The sequence below is a fragment of the Zootoca vivipara genome, chromosome 5, assembly GCF_965207765.1.
Source record: "Zootoca vivipara chromosome 5, rZooViv2.hap1.1, whole genome shotgun sequence".
Classification (NCBI taxonomy): Eukaryota; Metazoa; Chordata; class Lepidosauria; order Squamata; family Lacertidae; genus Zootoca; species Zootoca vivipara.
In genome coordinates, this window is record NC_142588.1 from 46549953 (window position 1) to 46569649 (window position 19697).

At 42.6% G+C, this 19697-nt stretch overlaps 1 long non-coding RNA gene across 1 annotated transcript; it reads left to right on the top strand.

The window, feature by feature from the left end:
- The first annotated feature begins 6008 nt into the window (after positions 1 to 6008).
- Positions 6009 to 19154, top strand: LOC118096601 (uncharacterized). Its single transcript, XR_004693941.3, has 3 exons — positions 6009 to 6158; positions 17421 to 17480; positions 19078 to 19154. It is a non-coding gene; the product is annotated as an uncharacterized LOC118096601 (long non-coding RNA).
- The last annotated feature ends 543 nt before the right edge of the window (positions 19155 to 19697 follow it).

Here is a 19697-nt window from a genome sequence, read left to right on the forward strand (position 1 = left end):
AGTTTGAGGCCAGTCAGAATGAGATTATTTTTTTTACCCAGTCTTGCCTTTCTTTAATACTTTCATATTCGCTCCCTCTGTTGATGTGTCCTAATCTCATAGTTGGGATTTTCTATGACTTGGTGAGAATTGGTATTGTGTATTTAAGTATGATTGGATTTCTTATAATCACCAGAGTGCCAGTCTAATCAACCTTCTTTATGATGGGCAAGATCTCCCTTATAATCATAATACTGTGTCTTCAGCACCTACAAATACTGGTAGAAAAGCAGAGGAAACAAAACAGCCCACATAGCCAAACTTTTATTTCGCCTTGAGGGGGGATGGACTTCCAGAACAGATAGCAGAGCTGATCTGGTAGATTCTGTTTGTTAGAGAAGCCATTTCCCCTCTAAGGTCGTGTTTCCTTCCAAGTGTGAGAGCTACAATTTCCAGAGTGGTTTAACCACCAATCCTTCCCAGGGAACTCTGAGAATTGTAGCTCTTTGAAGGGAGTACAACTACAACTAATCCAGAATGCGGCAGCTAGACTGGTGACTGGGAGCGGCCACCGAGACCACATAACACCGGTCTTGAAAGATCTACATTGGCTCCCAGTATGTTTCCAAGCACAATTCAAAGTGTTGGTGCTGACCTTTAAAGCCCTAAATGGCCTTGGTCCAGTATACCTGAAGGAGCGTCTCGACCCTCATCGTTCTGCCTGGACACTGAGATCCAGCACCGGGGGCCTTCTGGTGGTTCCCTCGTTGCGAGAAGCCAAGTTGCAGGGAACCAGGCAGAGGGCCTTCTCGGTAGTGGCGCCCGCCCTGTGGAACGCCCTCCCATCAGATGTCAAAGAGAAAAACAGCTACCAGATTTTTAGAAGACGTCTGAAGGCAGCCCTGTTTAGGGAGGAGGCTTTTAATCTTTAATCGATTATTTTATTCCTCTGTTGGAAGCCGCCCAGAGTGGCTGGGGAAACCCAGCCAATTATGTAATTATTATTATTAGTATTATTAATATTATTATTATTATAGTTGTGGTCTCCTAACAACTCTCAGTACCCTCAACAAACTACAGTTCCCAGGATTCTTTTGGGGAAGCCAAGCAGCCAAGCCAGTCCAGTGTACTCCCATTCTGTGGGCATGAAGCTGAAGGTTGTTTTAGCATTTTCCCTAATTCATCCATGTGAACAATGGCAATATTTAAAAGCAGATTTATTCCCACCAATGAAGTTAAAGTTCCAGGTATGAAACCAAAAGAAAAATCATGGAGTTTCTATGGTTTTAATATTACCCTCATATCAAAGCTAATTGCAAAAATGTTGTACTTCTTCTAGAGTCATATACAGGCTAATAAAAGGTAATGATGCCTCATTTCTCAGCCAACTAACTTTGTTGCTTTCCATTGAAGTTACTATTTTGTTGGTGTGTGAGGGCTGAACAGAAGCTAGTAAGCTACTTATTGTGATAAGAATTTATAGGAATGTTACCATTTTTCTAAATGGCATGAAGCTCTAATCTGTTCCCTAAATTCCCAAAATCATTTCACACTGATGGGCAGAATTTCTGTGAAGCAAGGGACTTGAATGGGTTTCGGGAACTGGTGCTGGTACAGTACTTTAATCTAGTGACCTTTGTCCTATACGGTCTTCTCTTTACCACACATACTACATTGCTTTTAGGTAAGAATAAAGCCATAAATCCAATCACAAGGCCAAAATGGCTACAGAGATTCACTTGAAGACTTGAGGGTGCCCTGGTTTTGCTTAAAGTGATTTCTATGAAGCTATCTCTCTCATTGTGCAGTATTGAAAATGATTAACTGTGATTAATCCTGCTCATGCTGGGAAAAGCTGTCTGAATGCCCCTGTTACCCATGAATTTGTTGGAGTTTGTGTTATTTTTGTATATCGCAAGTAGTTAAGAACTGCAGCAGACAGGAAATAGAATGCAAAGTTTGGATTAAATAATTTTATAGTCTATTAGAATATTACAGGGATTATATGGGGGTTGGGAGAGATCGAATAAATTATAGCATTTGATAGCTAGAATATTAATATACACTGTGAGTGGGTTTTATAAAACGAGATCTTCTGCTCAACTCTGATTTGAATGACAAATTGCCCACCTTAGTTTCTATTTGAAGGCTATCCTCGTAACAAATATTCATTTTGATAGCTTTTATAAATGATAAGTACATTGTCCTAGAGATTTCTGTATCCTCCTCCTCTACCCTTCCTGAAGTTTACGGTGGGTCTGGCCTCCTCAATCATTCTGTCAGGTACATTGCTGTTAAGGAACAAACACTACTATCCATTGTTTCCCTTTGACGCTGATTTAGACTTGGAGTCCATTCTTTGAACTTGTGACTTTGGAAGCATTTTTTTCCCCTTTATCTGTTGGTATAATCCTCTCACACTATGCGCAAAAATATACATAGCTGAAAAGGAGAGTGGGGTGGAATACCAAATAAATTATAGTTCTTTTTAAATTAAAAAGAAATAAGTAAACATCATCTTTTTGTGGGGGGTCAACAGTTGCATTACAGAATAATTACAAATGCTTTGACTGTCTGGAAAGAGGCTGGGAAGCGGCAGTTAAGGAACATTGCATCCAACTTCTGACTGCAACCTGGCAGACCAAGCAATAGACGGGTGGCCCTTTAAAGCAGCGCACACAGCAACTGGCACTGTGCAACTGGATAGGGCGTCCCTCATATAGAGAATGAGCAATGGCTGTCAGATGGAAATGGTTATGTGAACAGAATGGCACACTAGCCATCTGCTCATAGTTTCTTTCTTGCTATCAAAATCCACAGGACAGAAACAAGAGGGGATGCAATTTTTCAACACAAAGCTATGGAAACAGTGGGATATAGAGGGAGATGACCCTTCGAGACTCAAAACTTTTAAGAAGTTCCAGCCTTTTATACTGAAAGAAACAACGGGCTCTCTAACACTGCTTTAAGGAGCTGTCCAATAAAAGTTGGGACTAGCACAGCAATCCTATACACACTTTTACCTGGGAGTGAATCTCAATGGGATACACTTTTGAGTAGACACAAGTAGGATTTTGCTGTATACTTACTGGGGAGTAAGCCCCACTGAATGCAGTAAAAACGCATTAGAAATTTGCTAAACATCTCACTGGTTTCATTGGAGTTGCTTCACAACAATAAGGATTTTGCTTAATTTTTAATGAAGCTGCCTGCCCGAACCATTAAATTATAGCATCCTGCAGTGAACTGCATGACCCAGGAGCTCAGCAAAAACAGGAGCCACAATTTTTGTGAAATTGAAACTTGAATCAGCCTGATATTATGCACACTTACTTCAGAGCAAGCCCTGTGGAACTCAGTGAACTGAACTTTGCTATATATGGCAAAAGCCAAAGTTCTGTGAAATTTGCTCAATGAATAATTTACAACTGGGTTCTTGGCCCTGATTGAGAGATACGTAAATCAAATAATAGTGTGCACGCTTTTGTTGGAAAGCTGATCATAAACATCAATGATGCTTTTGAAGAGCACCTTTCTGAGAAAACATGAGGAGAAGGAGTAGGGTGGTTCCAAGCTCACTATTAAGATGTAAGTTACTCTGCCCTTGACAGCACAGGAGACATTGGTTTGGAGAGTGCAGGACATTTGTTTGGTTATCATATCTAAGTCGTGTGATAACCTACTTAATACCGCCATCAGTACTACTAAGGGTTTTTTAAGTCTGGGAGAAAGATGTGGGTGTAGAGAACGACAATGCAGTGTGGAATAGAATCTAGGATTGGAAACCTTTCAGGTTTGTCTCTGCACAAGTCAGAGAAAATTTCCTTAAATTACTGCAACAGTGCACATGGTGGGCAAGGGTCTCGTTGATGCTGAAGAGGGTGCAGCTAGAGGTACTATGTACATCTTTGGTAGGCATGTGTGAAAGTGAAGACTTTTGGGAAGAGAGTACTTTTGAGAAATGGAGATCGAGAGAGAGAGAGAGAGGCAGGCAGGCAGGCCATGGGCTGTACCTGTTATCTATAGCCATGGATGAGAATGAGAGAACTTTATGTAAGATACTGGTTTTGCTCATTATTGTGGCAACTAGGCCTGTAGCAACACAATGCTGGAAATGTGAATGCTGCATGTCATACACATGGCATGACAAACTGCTCTGCCTCCGATGGAAAATCTTACACAGCATCAGCATGTTATTTGGGGTCAATCACTTTGAAACATGGCAAAGCTCTATTTACTTTATGAACAGGACTGATACAATAAAACATATCCCATCACAGTATGACAAAATCTTAAAAGTTTGAACTGAACATTTGGACTCCTCTGACATGCAGCACAACCCATAAATGCAGAGAGCAGAAGCTGTCTGGTACTGGTTGACAGATGTTGTTTAAATTTCCAGTTTCTAAGCTTTCAAAATAATAATAAACTGATAAAAGTTTAAATAAAAGAAGAACAGATACTCTTTAACAATGCTGTGAGATTCTTTGCTGTTTTCCTACAATAGTCAAAGCAAGCACAACCTCTTGAATTTGAACATTAAAACAAACTTTTTATAGATTCAAATTTCACTTGATTTATTTATTTAGACATTATTACACTTTTGACTTAAAAAGGGGGAGCACATCCTATTCACAGTCTAGACTCTTAATACGATACTTTAATAGTTTGTATAGAATAAAGCTAGCAAAGGGGTAAATGGAATGTTGAAGCTGACACGAGCTAGCAATAAAGCCTAAATTCCTTATATCCTCCTTTACCAATTATGGTAACTCTTATGCTGCATGATTCTTACATTCAGGGTCAGGGAAAGCACATACTACAGGTGAAGATTCCAGTGTTGAATGCTTATTTCAAAAGGGAGGGAGGGGGAGCAACAACAGCTCTGTGACAGAACACCTGCTTTGCCTCCAGAATATCCTGTGTTCAAGCCTTGGTGTCTCTAGTTTAAAACGATTAGAGATAAGGTCACAGGAAAGATCTCTGCTTGAGACCCTGGACAGTGGCTGCTAGTTAGAGTAAACCTAAGGTGGGGAACATTTTCCAGGCAAGGGCCACATTCCGTTCTAGGCAACTTTCCTAGGGCCACATGCCCATAGGGGGAGGGCAGAAGCAAAAAGTGGCAGAGCAACAAATGTAAATGCTATCTTTATACAGCAGGGTATTTTCTGCACATACTCACACACCCCTCTGTATCTTCCACCCAGGCAAGCAAGAGGCATTATCAGAGTCCAAGGACACAGTTCAGTCAGGCAAAAAAAAAAAAACACCTCATGTTGTGAAGTAGAACTGATGAAATAGAGCAGCCTGAACTATATTTGAACCCTGGCCCTGAGATTCCTCCTATCTGAAGCAAATACTATGGAGCTGGATGATCTTGTAGTATGGCCTGAAATAAGGCCGTTTCCTGTATTTATAAAAAAGTTCTTATCCAAACAATGGGAAAAGAGTTCTGGCCCAGTACCACGTGATATACCAGGTTTTATGTGTAAGATATTTTCTTTAAATGCAGGGTTAAATCTTCTGACTTTATCTTTGTCCTGAGTTTTAAATACCACCAGTTGGTACAGCCCCAATGCATTAGCCATATCCAGATGTTAAACTGTAAGTGATGCCCTTTGAGGTATGCACACAGCATCTGAAACAGTTGTCCTGTCAGTTTATGGAACTGCTACTGTATGTGATATGGTACCAGGCTATGGAAAGGTTGCCTCCTCACTTGAATGCTAGGAATATCCTCTATCAAAGGCAACTATCTCATCCCATAATGATCCACACACAGTGTTCCTCTCTAACTGTGCAGGATGCACCAAGGTAGGAGAGTCAACAGTGGATGTCATGCAAGGGCTGTGTTCCACACCTGACCTCTATCCAGTTGCTTGCTGCAGCATATTAGGATGAAGAAGGGGAGGGGCACAGCAGCAGTGAGGTCAGTATGGTACAAACGCGCCAATAGAGGCAGCCAGCACATTAACATTGCACTGACTTTGACATGCCTCTCCCTCCTTCTGTCCCAGTATGCTGCAGTGACTCAGCCAGACTCAGCCCCACTGTCCCATGCGCTGCTGGGCAGAGCACATGCTTTATGTGCAGAAGGTCCCAGGTTCAATCCCTGGCATCTCCAAGCAAGGCGGAGAAAGGGTTCTTCCTGGAACCCTGGAGAGCTGCTGCCTGTCAGTGTAAGTAATATTGAGCTAGATGGCTCAGTAGTCTGATTTAGTAGAAGACAGCTTCTTTATGTCCCTAATATGCCTCACTCTGAAAATATTTCAAGAGTTTGAAGGTATTGTTGCATTTTAATTATGTATTCCCCTGCCCCTCCCCTCTGATTAGCTATTGTGCTTGCACAAAACCTTTCAACTTGGTTTAGAAAAATGCTGGTAGTAAAAGATGCTGCCTAGTACACATGAAAAATCTGTCTGTGCAACCCAGTCCTTGTCTGTTTCTCAGTTGCCTCCACCGAGAGGCAGTCTGCATGAGACATTAACCTTACATTCACTATCCAGAGCTATTAATTTCACTTGACTTCGTGTCTTGAGGTTAAAATCATTAATCAGAGTTTCTATCATTAGCTCACTTTCCTCTTCTATTAAGTGATTGTGATCACTTACTATTAATGAGTCATGAAGTTTTAATAATTTTTTCTTAGTGCGAGATTGCTAAACAGTAATTATGATACACAAGGTATGGATGGTTTCCTCCTCAATGTAAATTTTTGCCTTATGTTGATTAAAGAAAACCAGGAAACAACTTGTGGTTTTGAGGTGTCCATCTCTACCATTTTTATAGGTAATTTTTTTAAAAAAATCTAACACAGATCTATTATTTCATTATTGGTAGATCTGTTGTATATATGGATCTTTATGAATAAGTGTTCTGGTTGTGTGTGGTGTACATAAAATGACTCCAAGCCAAAGAGGCTGATTACAAAGCCCACAATTAAAATATGTAATAGCAAAATCCCATGCATACGTACTTAGAAGTATGTCCCATTGTTTTCATTGGGGTTTATTCCCAGATGTGTATAGAATCTGGTGTTTTATTCATTTAGGTCATTTATATACTGCTTAATCATTAGCATTTCTAAATAATGGTCATAAAAATAAACCATACAGAGAATAAAACACTAAAAAGTCATCATAAAGCCAAACACTCCTTAAAATGTCTGCTGGAATAAGAAAACCTTTGACATATTCCCAAAGTTTTGCAAGAAGGCTGCCTGCCTAATTACAGCCTAACTCTTCTTGGAGTTTAATTTCTTTTGTAACTGTAGGTGGGCAACAAGATTAATCTTCACCTTTCCGTTCTAATACCAAAACAGCATAGCAGTAGTCATGCCACAAAAGTCATGTCTGCATATATGGCTTAGATTCCACCTCCCCACCCCCCAAAAAAATATCATGAGGCAACCACCACCACATGCATTGCTCTGTCTTGGCTGGTTCTTCTGTGTTTAATTGACTGTTTAACACACAACTGCCACCCTTGCACCCATTTAACCATAGGATATATAAACGTGATATAATAAGAAGCTAACCTGGACCATGAAACAATGTGAAAGGTGCATTAGGAAAACCTAATTTGTGCTGTTTGTAGCTTTACTCCAGCTCATATTTATACCAATATTGGTACTGTGTCTCATTAGCAGTCCACATTTTATTAGGACCATTACACAGGCATTTGTTGATGCATAGGAGCCAAATGATCTGGACGGAACAAATGGCAGAAAGGGCTATAATTGTGTCCAGATGGATTCACTAGTATCTTTGAAGACATTATGAGTGCTGTGACTGCTGGAGAATTTCCATTTTGACAGTCTGGTAGAACAGTCTGATAGAAGCGGTTATTTCTAATGTCTGACCTCAAATTGTGTCTTTTGATTAACACAAACTTAGCTTTTCTTATCTCTGGAAAGGTCTTACATCCACAGAATCACTACTTTGAAAACTTCTATTTCAGAGTCAAATGTATAACTTATTTGTCTCATAAGATATTGGCCATTGGCAAGAATTATTTATACTATCAGTTGCCATAATCCCTTTCAGTGGACCAGCAAATATGTTGAGGGATTGAGGTCCTTGGGATCATGACCCACTCCTGGCTTTCATGCATTCGTCTGCTCTTTCAGATGTGGAGCATGTATGCGTGAAGGCTCTTCTCCCCATACAACTTGGTGCCCTGCAAAATGCAGAATACACACACACACACACACACACACACACACACACACACACGGGGGGGGGGGGAGAGAGAGAACACCTACATGTGCACAAGTTGTATATACATGGGCTCTGTTCAGAGAACCAGGTGGGAAGCAGGAACTACTGACGTGAATCTGACCGCTGCCCTACACATTCACTGGTCCTCTGAAAAGCACCAATGCTGTCTGGAATCTCAGCTCAGCTTGTTTTCAAAGGTCTGAGGAACTGATAGCTGTGATCTAAGCAAAGTAAAGCAAGTCACACTGAAGAAGGGGTTGCTGGTGATGCCTGATTAGTTGTAGAAGGGGAAATCATTTTTTGACCCAATTCATGTGAACACAACCACAGGTTACAATGCAATGTGGATGGAGCCAACTCCACATTTCATCAGGCAAAATGAGTTGGGTAATTTGGCAGGTCCTTAAAACTTATTCCTATACAGTATATAGTTCTGATACAGAGAGATGCTGCATAGAACTGAGAATCTGTATGCTGCCTGCATTCCTTCCTTTAAAGGATGCCAAGTGTCATAGTTCAGAGATTTTGGATGTGTTTCCTTTGTGCCTGGGATAGCAAAAGCCAAATACTGCTAGTCTCATTATCCCAGCTATATAGGCGATTCAGAAGCTTTTGGAAGAAGCAGGAAAAATCTATAAAGTTTATTATCATTCTACAGACCGTCTCATGTTGGCAGAGTTCAGTATGAAACAGTATTAACACTTTCAGTCAAAAACCTCTTTGGCAACTAAGGAAGGGCATACATTTAGCACATCCAATGCACATTTAAAGCAGATGACACCCCCCAAAGAATCCTGGGAATTGTAGTTTCCCCCTCACAGAGCTCCAATTTCCTAGCATCCTTAACAAAACTTAGTTCCCAGGATTCTTTGAGCAAAGTCCTTTGCTCTAAGTATATTTTGCGGATTTTCTCAAAGATTCAACATAACTGATTTCTGAGTGCAGATATAAGAGGGGATCAAAGGAGGTGAGGGGTCTGGAGGCCAATTCAGAGGAGGAAAGAATTAAGGAGTTTGGGTATGTTTCACCAGGAGGTGAGAAGAGATGATACTGTCACATACCGGTAGTTGATGGAGCAAATTTGTTCCCTGTGCTTCCAGAGGTTAAGATTTGAACTAACAGGTGCAAATGGAGGAGGACTTAGAAGGAAGAACTTCCTGGTGACACAAGCTGCTCAACAGTAGATTGTACTGCTTCAAGAGATGATGGATGCTTCTTAACCTATCTGGGAGCCACCTATCTGATTGCCACCTATCTGGGATGCTATAGCAGTAGATTGCCTGCATCAACAGGGGAGGCTGACCGTTGGGGTCCTTTCCATCTCTATGATTAGAATACAGGCAGCATGCTTGCACACTGTCCCATGTCAAACTCCCTACCAACAGAAAGGAAAAAAGGTTCTAATGTAGTCTTATCTGTATGCTAGTTTAGTTTTCTGAATGCACCAAGCAAGATGGCACCAGGGCACAAGTAAGATAGGATTGGATCCAAGAACACCAGGCAGAAGGCAGGCAAATAGGCAAGCTATGTTACAGTATAGTACATCCCTCCACTTGGATACACCAGCAGGGGCGTACCCAGGATCAAAACTAGGGGGGGGCAAGGGGTGGGCCCAAGGCATGGGAGGGGAGGGGCAAGGGGCGGGGCCAAGGCACAGGAGGGGAGGTGCCACAAAGTGGGGACGTGGGTGGGGCTACAGAGCCCAGGTGAAACTGACTCCAGTCTAATAACACCAAAAGGGAGGAAATCCAGGGAAATAATAAGGAGGATCAGAGAAAGGTCAGGACAAGCAGCTATAAAAAGGGACATTCTCAATGAGCCTGCTGAGGCCCAGCTGTGGTTACGCAAGAGCAAGGACAAGGCATATCCCATACTACGCACATGGGCACTCATATTATGAATGAACAGCATCCTTTGACAGCCTGGCACCTTCCACGTGCTTTGGACCACAACTGCGCTGCCAGAGGCAGATGGGAGTTGTAGTCCAAAGCACACGGAGGGGAATCAGCTTAGCAAAGCCTGCTGTACAGAAATAAATTAAAGTTTGCCTTCTTTTGCCTTATCCCATCTTTTGCCTTATCCCATTCTGGGCTGCATCAATAGGAGTATAGCATCTAGATCAAGGGAAGTAATAGTACCACTGTATTCTGCCCTGGTCAGACCTCACCTGGAGTACTGTGATTCTATGATTATATGAAAAGTATTGAGGGAATGGAGGAGGGGGGGGCAAACTGCAAGTTTTAATATTGTTCCATGCCACCCCAATATCCACAACAGTGAGATTCCAGGGGCCCAGGCACTTACCCAGGGTTCATATTTCCACAGTGGAGATAGTGGTGTCTTTATGATGTATTGCTTATTTACACATATTTATAAGCTGAGCCTACAATACAGGCGCTACATGATTATACTTTGTCCATAATAATTTTCACACAACCATCTTAAGAAATCAATCTATGCCTAGGTAAGCCTGTATAGGATAGCAGCCTGAAGCACAGAAACTATCTACAGCCGCTCCTTTCACTTGAACCCCTCACAGAAATCCTGTAGAGCTGGCCTGAAAGGGACCCCCAGGGTCATCTAGTCCAACCCCCCCCCCCGGTAATGCAGGAATCCTGCCCACAGCAAGACCGACCCCTTTCATACGTCCGGATTCCTGTAAGCCTAGCAAGCTGAATACACCAAGGTCCGGACTCTTCTGCCCTGCGAAATGCAACCCAATTGTCTGAATGGTGGACAATGTCAGCAAAACAAATAGGCAAGTTTGAAGACATGGCAAACAGTGGCAAAGTTCATTATGAGAAGGAGATGGAAAGTTATATCCCTCCTAAAGGAGAGAAGAAGAAGTAAAAGGACTCCAATTCCCCCAAAAGTCCACCACCTGCTTTCTTCCTGTTTTGTTCTGAGCATCGCCCAAAGATAAAAAGCGACTGTTAGGGCAAAATTCTGGGTGCGAGAATGCTCAGCCACCCAGCTCATCAGGCAAGGGCCTGTGGTCGTTGCAGAGTATAAAAGGAAGGAGTCCAGCCACGATCCGGAGCAAACAGCAAGGTTTATTACTGCGCAGCAGGTTCAATGCCAGACTGAACACCATGAACAGGGCTGCAAGAACTTTTAAAAGTTCCCACCACCATCCCATAATGTACATCGAAAGCATCATACATACATCACTTGTGACAGGGTAAAACGTCAGAAAAGGGGAAGGGGCAAGGGGCATTAGCATACAGGTAAACAGGAGGTAAACAGGATTAACATACGGTAACAATGCACGATGTCCCAGAACATTGTTAAGCAAGTACCAGTAAGTATCTGGGAGGGGATCCTTGAGTACCTGGCGGGGGGGGGGGGGACAATGGGTCCAGGTGTGAGTATTGCCTCTGGCTTTGGAGGGTTGGGAATGGCAGGAGATGGTACCTGAATGGATTATGGATATGCAGAGGAGCACCACCCTGGCTACCTGACCTCTTGCTTAAAGGATTATGGCTGTTCCCTGCATCCCTGAGAGCCCTTGGCCAGAGTAGCAAAAGGGGGTTTCATTTAGAAATAAAGATACACTGTATTCATTCATAAAGAAATATGGTTACATAGAGTCTCAGGCAACAGAGAAAGGGTAGGAAAGGGAGCCTTTATTACACAGGGCTTGATCTTGAGGGGGTTCGTGTTGGTGCGATACTAGAGTGGTGTTGTAGGATCAAATGGGGTCCCCTTGAGGGCATTTGTGCCAATCTTGATTCCCAAATGAAGCCTCGTTTGGGTGCCCCCCCCCATAAAATTCCCTAACAGTGACCACCCAGGTTTTTCTATTGGTGAGACAGCAAAGAAACTAAAAACCGTAATACATAACAACATAAAAAATATCTGTTGTCAATGCCAACATACCATCGCTTCCAATGAAGCTACATGCAGACTCTTTATAGCAGGGGTGGCCAACTTCCAAGAGTTAAAAACTGGCAGTGATTGATCTACCCCCTTTTGGGGGTTCAGGTTGAGGTTGTTGAGCTTTTTTTTAGGAAGGAAAGCCATCCATGTTTTAGCGGGTTCAGGTCAAAGTTTAGCTTTATTTAGGAAGGAAAGCCCTGTTTTGGGGGCTTCAGGGCAAAGATGTAGAGCTTTTTTTAGGGGAGCCAAAGTTGCTGAGCTTCTTTGGGGGGAGCCAGTGATCTACCACAGACGTCCAGTGATCTATTAGTAGATCATGATCTACCTGTTGGACATGCCTGCTTTATAGCAATAAAGGGGTGCTGGCCCTTTAAGGCTGAAAGAGAAAACTGAGACATCTATGCCCACCCTTTCTAACACACATCTTTTAAGATCACATCACACAGTGGCTGCCCAAACAGCTTGGATGATAAAAGACACAAAGGAGGGAGGACAATTGGGAAAGATATAACACCATTGCATTCCCATGCCTTCCAAGCCTCCTTATGCAAAACCACCCAGTTAAAACGGAACTCCTTTCACACCTCATTATCGCTGGAGGTTTCATTAAACTGATAAAGATCCCCCCTCCCCAAGGACAAGAGTAAAAGCTGTGGTGCCGACCATTTGCTACCTGAAACAAGGAAACAAATTGTATCTTAAATACTGGCACAGGAGCTTTGGAAGGCTCGCCCTGTCCAGCCTCCTCTCTTTACGCGCACGCGCGCGAGAGAGAGACTTCAATCCTTCAGCAGCCAGCTTCAAGTTCTCTCTCTCTCTCTCTCTCTCTCTCTCTCTCTCTCTCTCTCTCTCTCTCTCTCTCTCTCTCTCTCTCTCCCCTCCCTCCCACCGCGATCCCTGGGAGGAACATCAGAGTGAGTGTGGTGTTTTACGTACAGTGTTTTAATCCACACCCCAGCTCTTCCAATTCTGGTTCTCCATTCCCCCCTCCTTGTTTGCTCTAGTAAGAGCAGCAGCAGAATGAGCTGAACGAGTGAAGGCTGTGGGGAGGCAGCCCGGGCGAGCTCCAGCAGGAGGGTGTTGCGCTCTCTCCCCTCCTCTCCCTCGCTGCGTCCTTTTGCTTCTAGAGAGGGGCAGCTGCCAGCTGGCTTCTAGAGTAGGGCAGCTGCCCTAACTTGCCCCATGGTGGGTACGCCCTTGTACACCAGTTATCATAAATGTCACTTCTATCCAAGTGTTGCCCACTGACATCCCCACATCTTCCAAAGTGGGGATTTCCAAAAGTATGAACCCGACTACATTTAAGCCTTTCAGTTTAATAGTACACAGTTATTTAAGCAATAGCTGAACATTAACAGTGGATAAACAGGATGCCATTCTATCCAAAGTAATCTTTATGCCAAAAAAAAAAGCATTAATAACGGTCATTTTATCACTTTGGGTAGGGATGATTAACTGATTAGGGCAATATTGTCCTGTGACTATTTATTGTTTCTAATTATCCTTTCTAGAAAAGCCTAAGTCCCAGCTTCCACTACTTTGCTGTAAGCAATATTGTGAAACCATAAATTCATAATTCTTATCTTTACTGTGCTGAACAAGTGTCTTTGTGTGCTTTTTACAAGGCCCTGCAAGGCTGTGTGTTTTGCATTTCATCACTCTCTAGGCACACCATGGCTTTAAAAAAATAATGTGAGGTTTTAAGCAAAGAGAAACACCATTTTAATTTGAAACAATAATGCAATACCAAGGGAGTTATGGCTGAAAGTTCATAACCATGTGTCTATCAGAGGTAATTTCACTTTAATTGCATCTAAAGTTGATGACCAGCTAACAAATAGAGAATACTCATAATGGCTTTATTTAAATATCCAAGGCCGTTTATGTTTATGACCAGCTTCTGAAAAGTGGGAAATGTGGGCTGGTGGATTCACGGTGGATTCACCCCAGTTTGAATACTAGCACAGCAGCAGCTTTCCATTCCAGGGATCCCCCTCTACCTCCACCAGTGAATGCCAAATTATAATGGGCTTTTCTGGACAGGATAGTTCAATGAGAAGGCTGCTAATAGCACCCTCGATTAAATCATTCACAATAAAAATCCCTTAGTTTGTTTTCTGGGCCAGTTTCAGTTGCATCTATGCTTGCAAACTATTCAGGGCTTAAGTGGCCCTCAAACGCTACAATGTCCATATAAGACATGATATGGTAACCTAGGACACAACAGGGGTTCCTGAATTAACCCCCTGTGTTAATGAGTGAAATGGCTGGCCAAGCAAGAAAAGTGACTCCACAACACCATTGCAATAGCTACAACAGCTTCCCTTTTCATTTTATGAAGTGTTTTTCCTATGTTAGTGCCATCCGCCAATCAAATTTCCAGATTACACCAAACTGGGAGGGCTAGCTAATGCTGTAGTGAAGACAGAATCAGGATTCTTGAACTTTGATACTTGGATACCAAATGGATTTCAGTTTTGGTAAGTTCTGTCCTGTTCATCATTGAGCCACCAGATTTTCAGCTCTATCCTAGTAAAGCCTGCTCCTGATGTTTTCCATTTCCACCACATTCACTAAAGTTGGCTTTTTGACTTCCCCATAATGGAGAAGGGCTGTTGTTACTCTGACTACTAGTGACAATCTAAGCTTGACAACCAGCTGATATGGAGCCTTGATGGGCCATGCTTGAGTGACCAGCTGTAATTATGTACATGTTGAAAACACCATCTGACAACATGCTGAAGTACACTAATGCATTGAAAACAATTGCCCTTAAGCAGAGCACTCTTCAAAATGAGGGACAAAATGAGGTATATAAAATCCCCTGGGAGGACCTTGGCTGTGAATATGAATTTAAGTGCACCTGAGGAGAGAAAACAGAAACAGGCTTGAGAATGAAAAGTGACCTGAATCTTTCCTTGTGTTTATTTAAATCTCCCACTTATAAAACTAGCGACTATTTTACAATCTGCAAAGCCTCTTCACAAAATATCCCAGCCACCTTCTGTCAAACCTCTAGCAGAGGACAGAAACCTTTTGCACAAAGCCCCCGTCCCTACAGAATGCCAGGCATTGCTGGGGTTTTTATAAGTGACAGAGGGTGTTTATTACATGGGAAATCACCATCTTTTCATAGGAAATGAGGTCCCCTCGTGATTTATGTGTAGATTATCTCCACGCCAAAGTAACAGAAGGCTGAATGCTCTGATGATTTAAACTGTGTATATGTTGAACATTTGTAAGCTCAATGTTTGTGGTCAAAATGCCCTAGGATGGTGATGTTACAAGAAACCAGAGGAACAGATCCATTTTTAAAAATTTCTTATGAGGCAAATACCACCTTTTTGCAGGAAACTAAGGAGGAAAACATTTAAGGAAACCTTTTAATGTTCATTCCAACTATAGCAATCAAAGCTTCATTTGAACACAGGCACAGTGAAATATACCATAAATCAATACACTGCATCATATGCTGACTGGCCTGGACACTGGCCATTTGGCAGAAGCAAGGAATTTGTTTGGGTGAAGGGGGTCCATCAAATTAGCAGATTAGAGAGTATAATTTATGGAGAGAGACCGAGGTAAAAGACAGTCCTGCCTTTGTTATCAATTCCCTATTCACTAGTCTTGTAAAATCAGTTCTTCACAGAATCACATTCTCCATGAAGAAATAGTCACATAAGTTAAACAAAACTACATAGGGCATTGAAGGGGGGGCGTGAATCAAACTTGTAGAAAATGTATAATATCTGAGGAGCTAATACAGGCTAAGTTCATACCATACATTTAACACATATTTAAACGACAGTTCCCAAGAGTATTGGGGGGGGGGTTCCAATGTGTGGTGTAGAAGATGCAGCCCTAGGGTCCTGCTCCTCAATATCTTTAGCAACAAGCAGTCTAAATCATTTTCTTAAAGGTTAAAAAATAAAATTCCAGTGCTTGTGTGGGGATAAGGGAGGGTAGAAGGGGGGGGGACCCATAGGATTTCATTTAGTTTAAGTACAAACAATTAGAGAGGATAAATTCTTGTTACTTCATTCCAAAATGCTCTATTTGCTGTTGATACTTTCCTAAATGGAAGAATGATCGCACCAAACTATAAGCATACAAATGTAAAAGGGTGTTGGAAAGAAATAAAGGAGAAAAAAGGGGGGGGGCAAACAATGCTTCCTTGCAAAAGAAAAGTTCTCCAGTTGTTCATGTAGGGCAGTTCAGAGGTGTGCTTATTCATCTCCCTCTATGAAAATGTAACGTGGCCATGATAAATAATCAAGTGGGAGAGGGCAACATACATCAAAGTGCTGTGTTTGAATGGGATAATTCTAGAAGATCTGTGCGTTCTCCTTGCCTTACCCCATTTCACAAAGGACCGAGGCCTAGGGCTATGAGGTCAGGAGATCAAAGACCCTGGAATTTGAAGGCTGAAATCTGAGATTTAGGGATTGACCGTAGTGATGTCACAAGGTGGGCCCTGGTGGTATCATTAAGCATGAAACATTAAGCATGAAACTTAAGTTTGTGAAAGGCTTTTATGAACAGCAGGTGTTAATGATGCATTTGCCAGTTAGTACTTTAAGCATTTAATTTCCTTCTCACCTCACTATTTACCCCCCCCCCATCCTTCACCAATACTTATATCATTATACAATTGACTACTCTTTAAGGTGCCCCACTACATTCCTGCTTGTTTGGAATAAAATAAAGAAAATACATCGGAACATGTAACGTTAATAAAAGCGTATGCGATCACCTGCAGCGCAGGTCTACCTTTCTGCCATATAAATCAATCTAGCAGAAGTGGGGAGTGATCAGGTGGGCGTAGTGTCACTATCACAAAGGAAATTAACATTCTGAACCTCTTTCTGAAATCACAATTTATTTCCCAAGCCCTGTGTTTAAGACACAGTATGCGATGGGTGTTTCTGTCCACTTAAGTTAAAGTGTCAAGGGTACTCTTCACCTTTCAAAACTTCTATTTCATGCACAGACATAATTTATTTCCCAAGTTCTGTGTTTAAGACACAGTGGGAGGAGCCAAAAATACCAGTAGGCTAGCAGAAGGCCCCTTTCAATCTAGATTTTATTTTGAAACAGTCCTGGTGCTGGAAGGGAAAAAAACCTTGCTGGACTGGGATTGGGAACTTCCCAATTCAGCCTTTTATTTTCTTCAGCCTCAACGGCAACCCCCACATCACCCATTTACCCCGATGTGATTTACTAGTCTCCACTTCACTCTAAATGAAAATAAATAAATAAAATACCTTTTCCAGGCTCTCAGGCTCCACTCAGTCTCTCAGCACTCCTGTCTCCTTGGGTCAATTTTTATCCTTGCCTCCTCAGAGCTGGCTCCAGAAGAAGAAGAAGTCACCCAGGAGTTGTGGCAGGGAGAAGAGGCAACAGGTTTGGTTCCTGCTGCTGCTCTTCTTAATATGCTTTGTTACCTTTTGTGCCCCCCCCTCGCTTCATGCCAGGCTCATATGTGTATTCATAACTGATTGAGCTCCCCTAAATCTGCCTCCGCTCATAACCCTTCTCCTATTTAACCCAGTCCGTTTCCCCCCCTCTTCTTGTACCATCCCTTTCACCTCTGAACCCTGGAGGCAAGAGGTTAAATGGGAGGAGGAAGCCTGCCCTGAGAGGTTATGCAATTATTTGCAACAAGCTCCTGCTGTGCTGAAGCTTGCAAACTGCATGCACAGACTTGATCTTAATAGTAATAAAAATTTAAAGGTGCTCTTCCCCACCTGGAGATCCAAGTCCTCCCCCTGGGGGGGGGGCTGTGGTCACAGGCTAACTTGAAGAATTCAGATTTTCTCGGGGGGGGGGGGTCTGGCAACCCTAGGAAAGAGACCAGGGGCTGCTTCCTCAAGTATATAGACTTTGAATCCTGAAATGTGGTGTGAAGGGGAGCTGGGGAGCTTGTCTCTTTGGCAGGAAATGGTGGGCACCATGGCACCTGCAGGCACCATGTTGGTAAGGCCAGAGGTGTAGATAATATTAAACTACAGTAGGTAGCCTAACTGCCTGATGGGGTGTAAGGCAGAGTCCTGCATTCCTGGCACAAGGCCGCAGGTTTAATCTTCGGCATAGTACTGGCAACTGAAAAGATTTGTAAATATGTGGGGCAAGGAAAAAGGAGGGATACTGAAGACATAACATCTCCCCTCCTCCAAAGAATTATCTTGAGTTTGGGGGCAGAAGTGAAATTCAAACCCAGGTCTTTGTGGCTTATCATGGCCCACAAGTAGAGTGCTAGCATTGCACTAGGGGTCTTCTTGTAAAGACTTCTTTTTGCCCAGGCTCTCCCTGATCCATAAGATAGGACCTTGTTTTTATTTGTCTGAATTCCCTGAAATCCTGTTTTCATTGGTTTTCAACATGCATTTATACTACTGTTTTATTGGTTTTGTGTTGTATGCTTGTTTAAGTTATTTTGCTTTTATAATGTATGCTGTGTATTTTTTTTTAAAAAAAATAAGCAATTTATAAATGATTTTAAATAAAATATGTGAATGTTCACATTGATTGATCCTGAGGCAAGCACCTTACTAGGCCCGGCAGACATATTTCAACTAAAAGATAATTACTCAAACCGTAGGGGATCCTAAGTTTATTTGGGATGGGGACCACACAGTGACAAAAGCAGTGTGTTCATTTGTTTTACAGGTATGACTGGTTCAAGAGCCCTCAGAGCACAAAAAGTTAGCAACTCAAGCTGAAAGGAAGGAGCCAAGCTTCCCCTGCCACAGCTTGCCCTTAGCCTGCTTCTCCTGGTGCTGGTCCCTTCCTCCTACCACTAGTAACTGCCATTTCCCCTTCAGATGCCATGTCCTTTTTGTGACATCATAGGCCACCTGTAGCTAACGGCAACAGCTGAGGAGGAATCAGCACAACCTCCCTAGCTAGCTAGGCCTGACAATTGTGGTGGCACCTCAGCAATGATTTGATCATTATTAAAAATATTTATAGCCCATACTAAACTCAGGCTTTTGACTAGGTTATCTGTCCTTGAAAAAAAAGATGGAATAGACACAGCATCCCACCACCAGATGATCACCTCCAGCCAACTGCCAATTTGCCTCCAAACAACTGAGGAAAAAGACTGCTGAATGTCTCAGCTGCTCCTGCTGGGGAAGAGAAAATGGCCCACCTTTATATCCACTCAGCTGCCATGTACTTTTGTGATGTCTCAGGTTGTCCATAGTCAACTGCAACAGCTGGAGATGCATCAGCATAGTCTCCTCGGGTGTCAGAATGGTGAGTGCACCTCAGCAGCGATTCATTTTTATGTTTGTTTGTTATTTAAATGTTTATATACCAGCCTTAATCGGTACTGATACCAGGGAGGGGCATGCCATAAAACGGTTGTAGGTGACCTTTTTCTGGCACAAGGGCTGCATTCCTCTGTAGGGAGCCCCACCACCCCGGGGTTGCATGCTAGTGATGAATGGGGGTCAGAGGCAGAGGGGAGTGCCCCAGACAATGTAATTCTTACAGTTGTACAGTAGGCTATATCCCAGCTATGAAAAACTCAGAGGTTTCTGTGCCCCCCCCCCGTCCCCACCTTTCAATCCACTTAAAGCAAGAAGTATTAACTAATTTCAAGGAAACATTTCA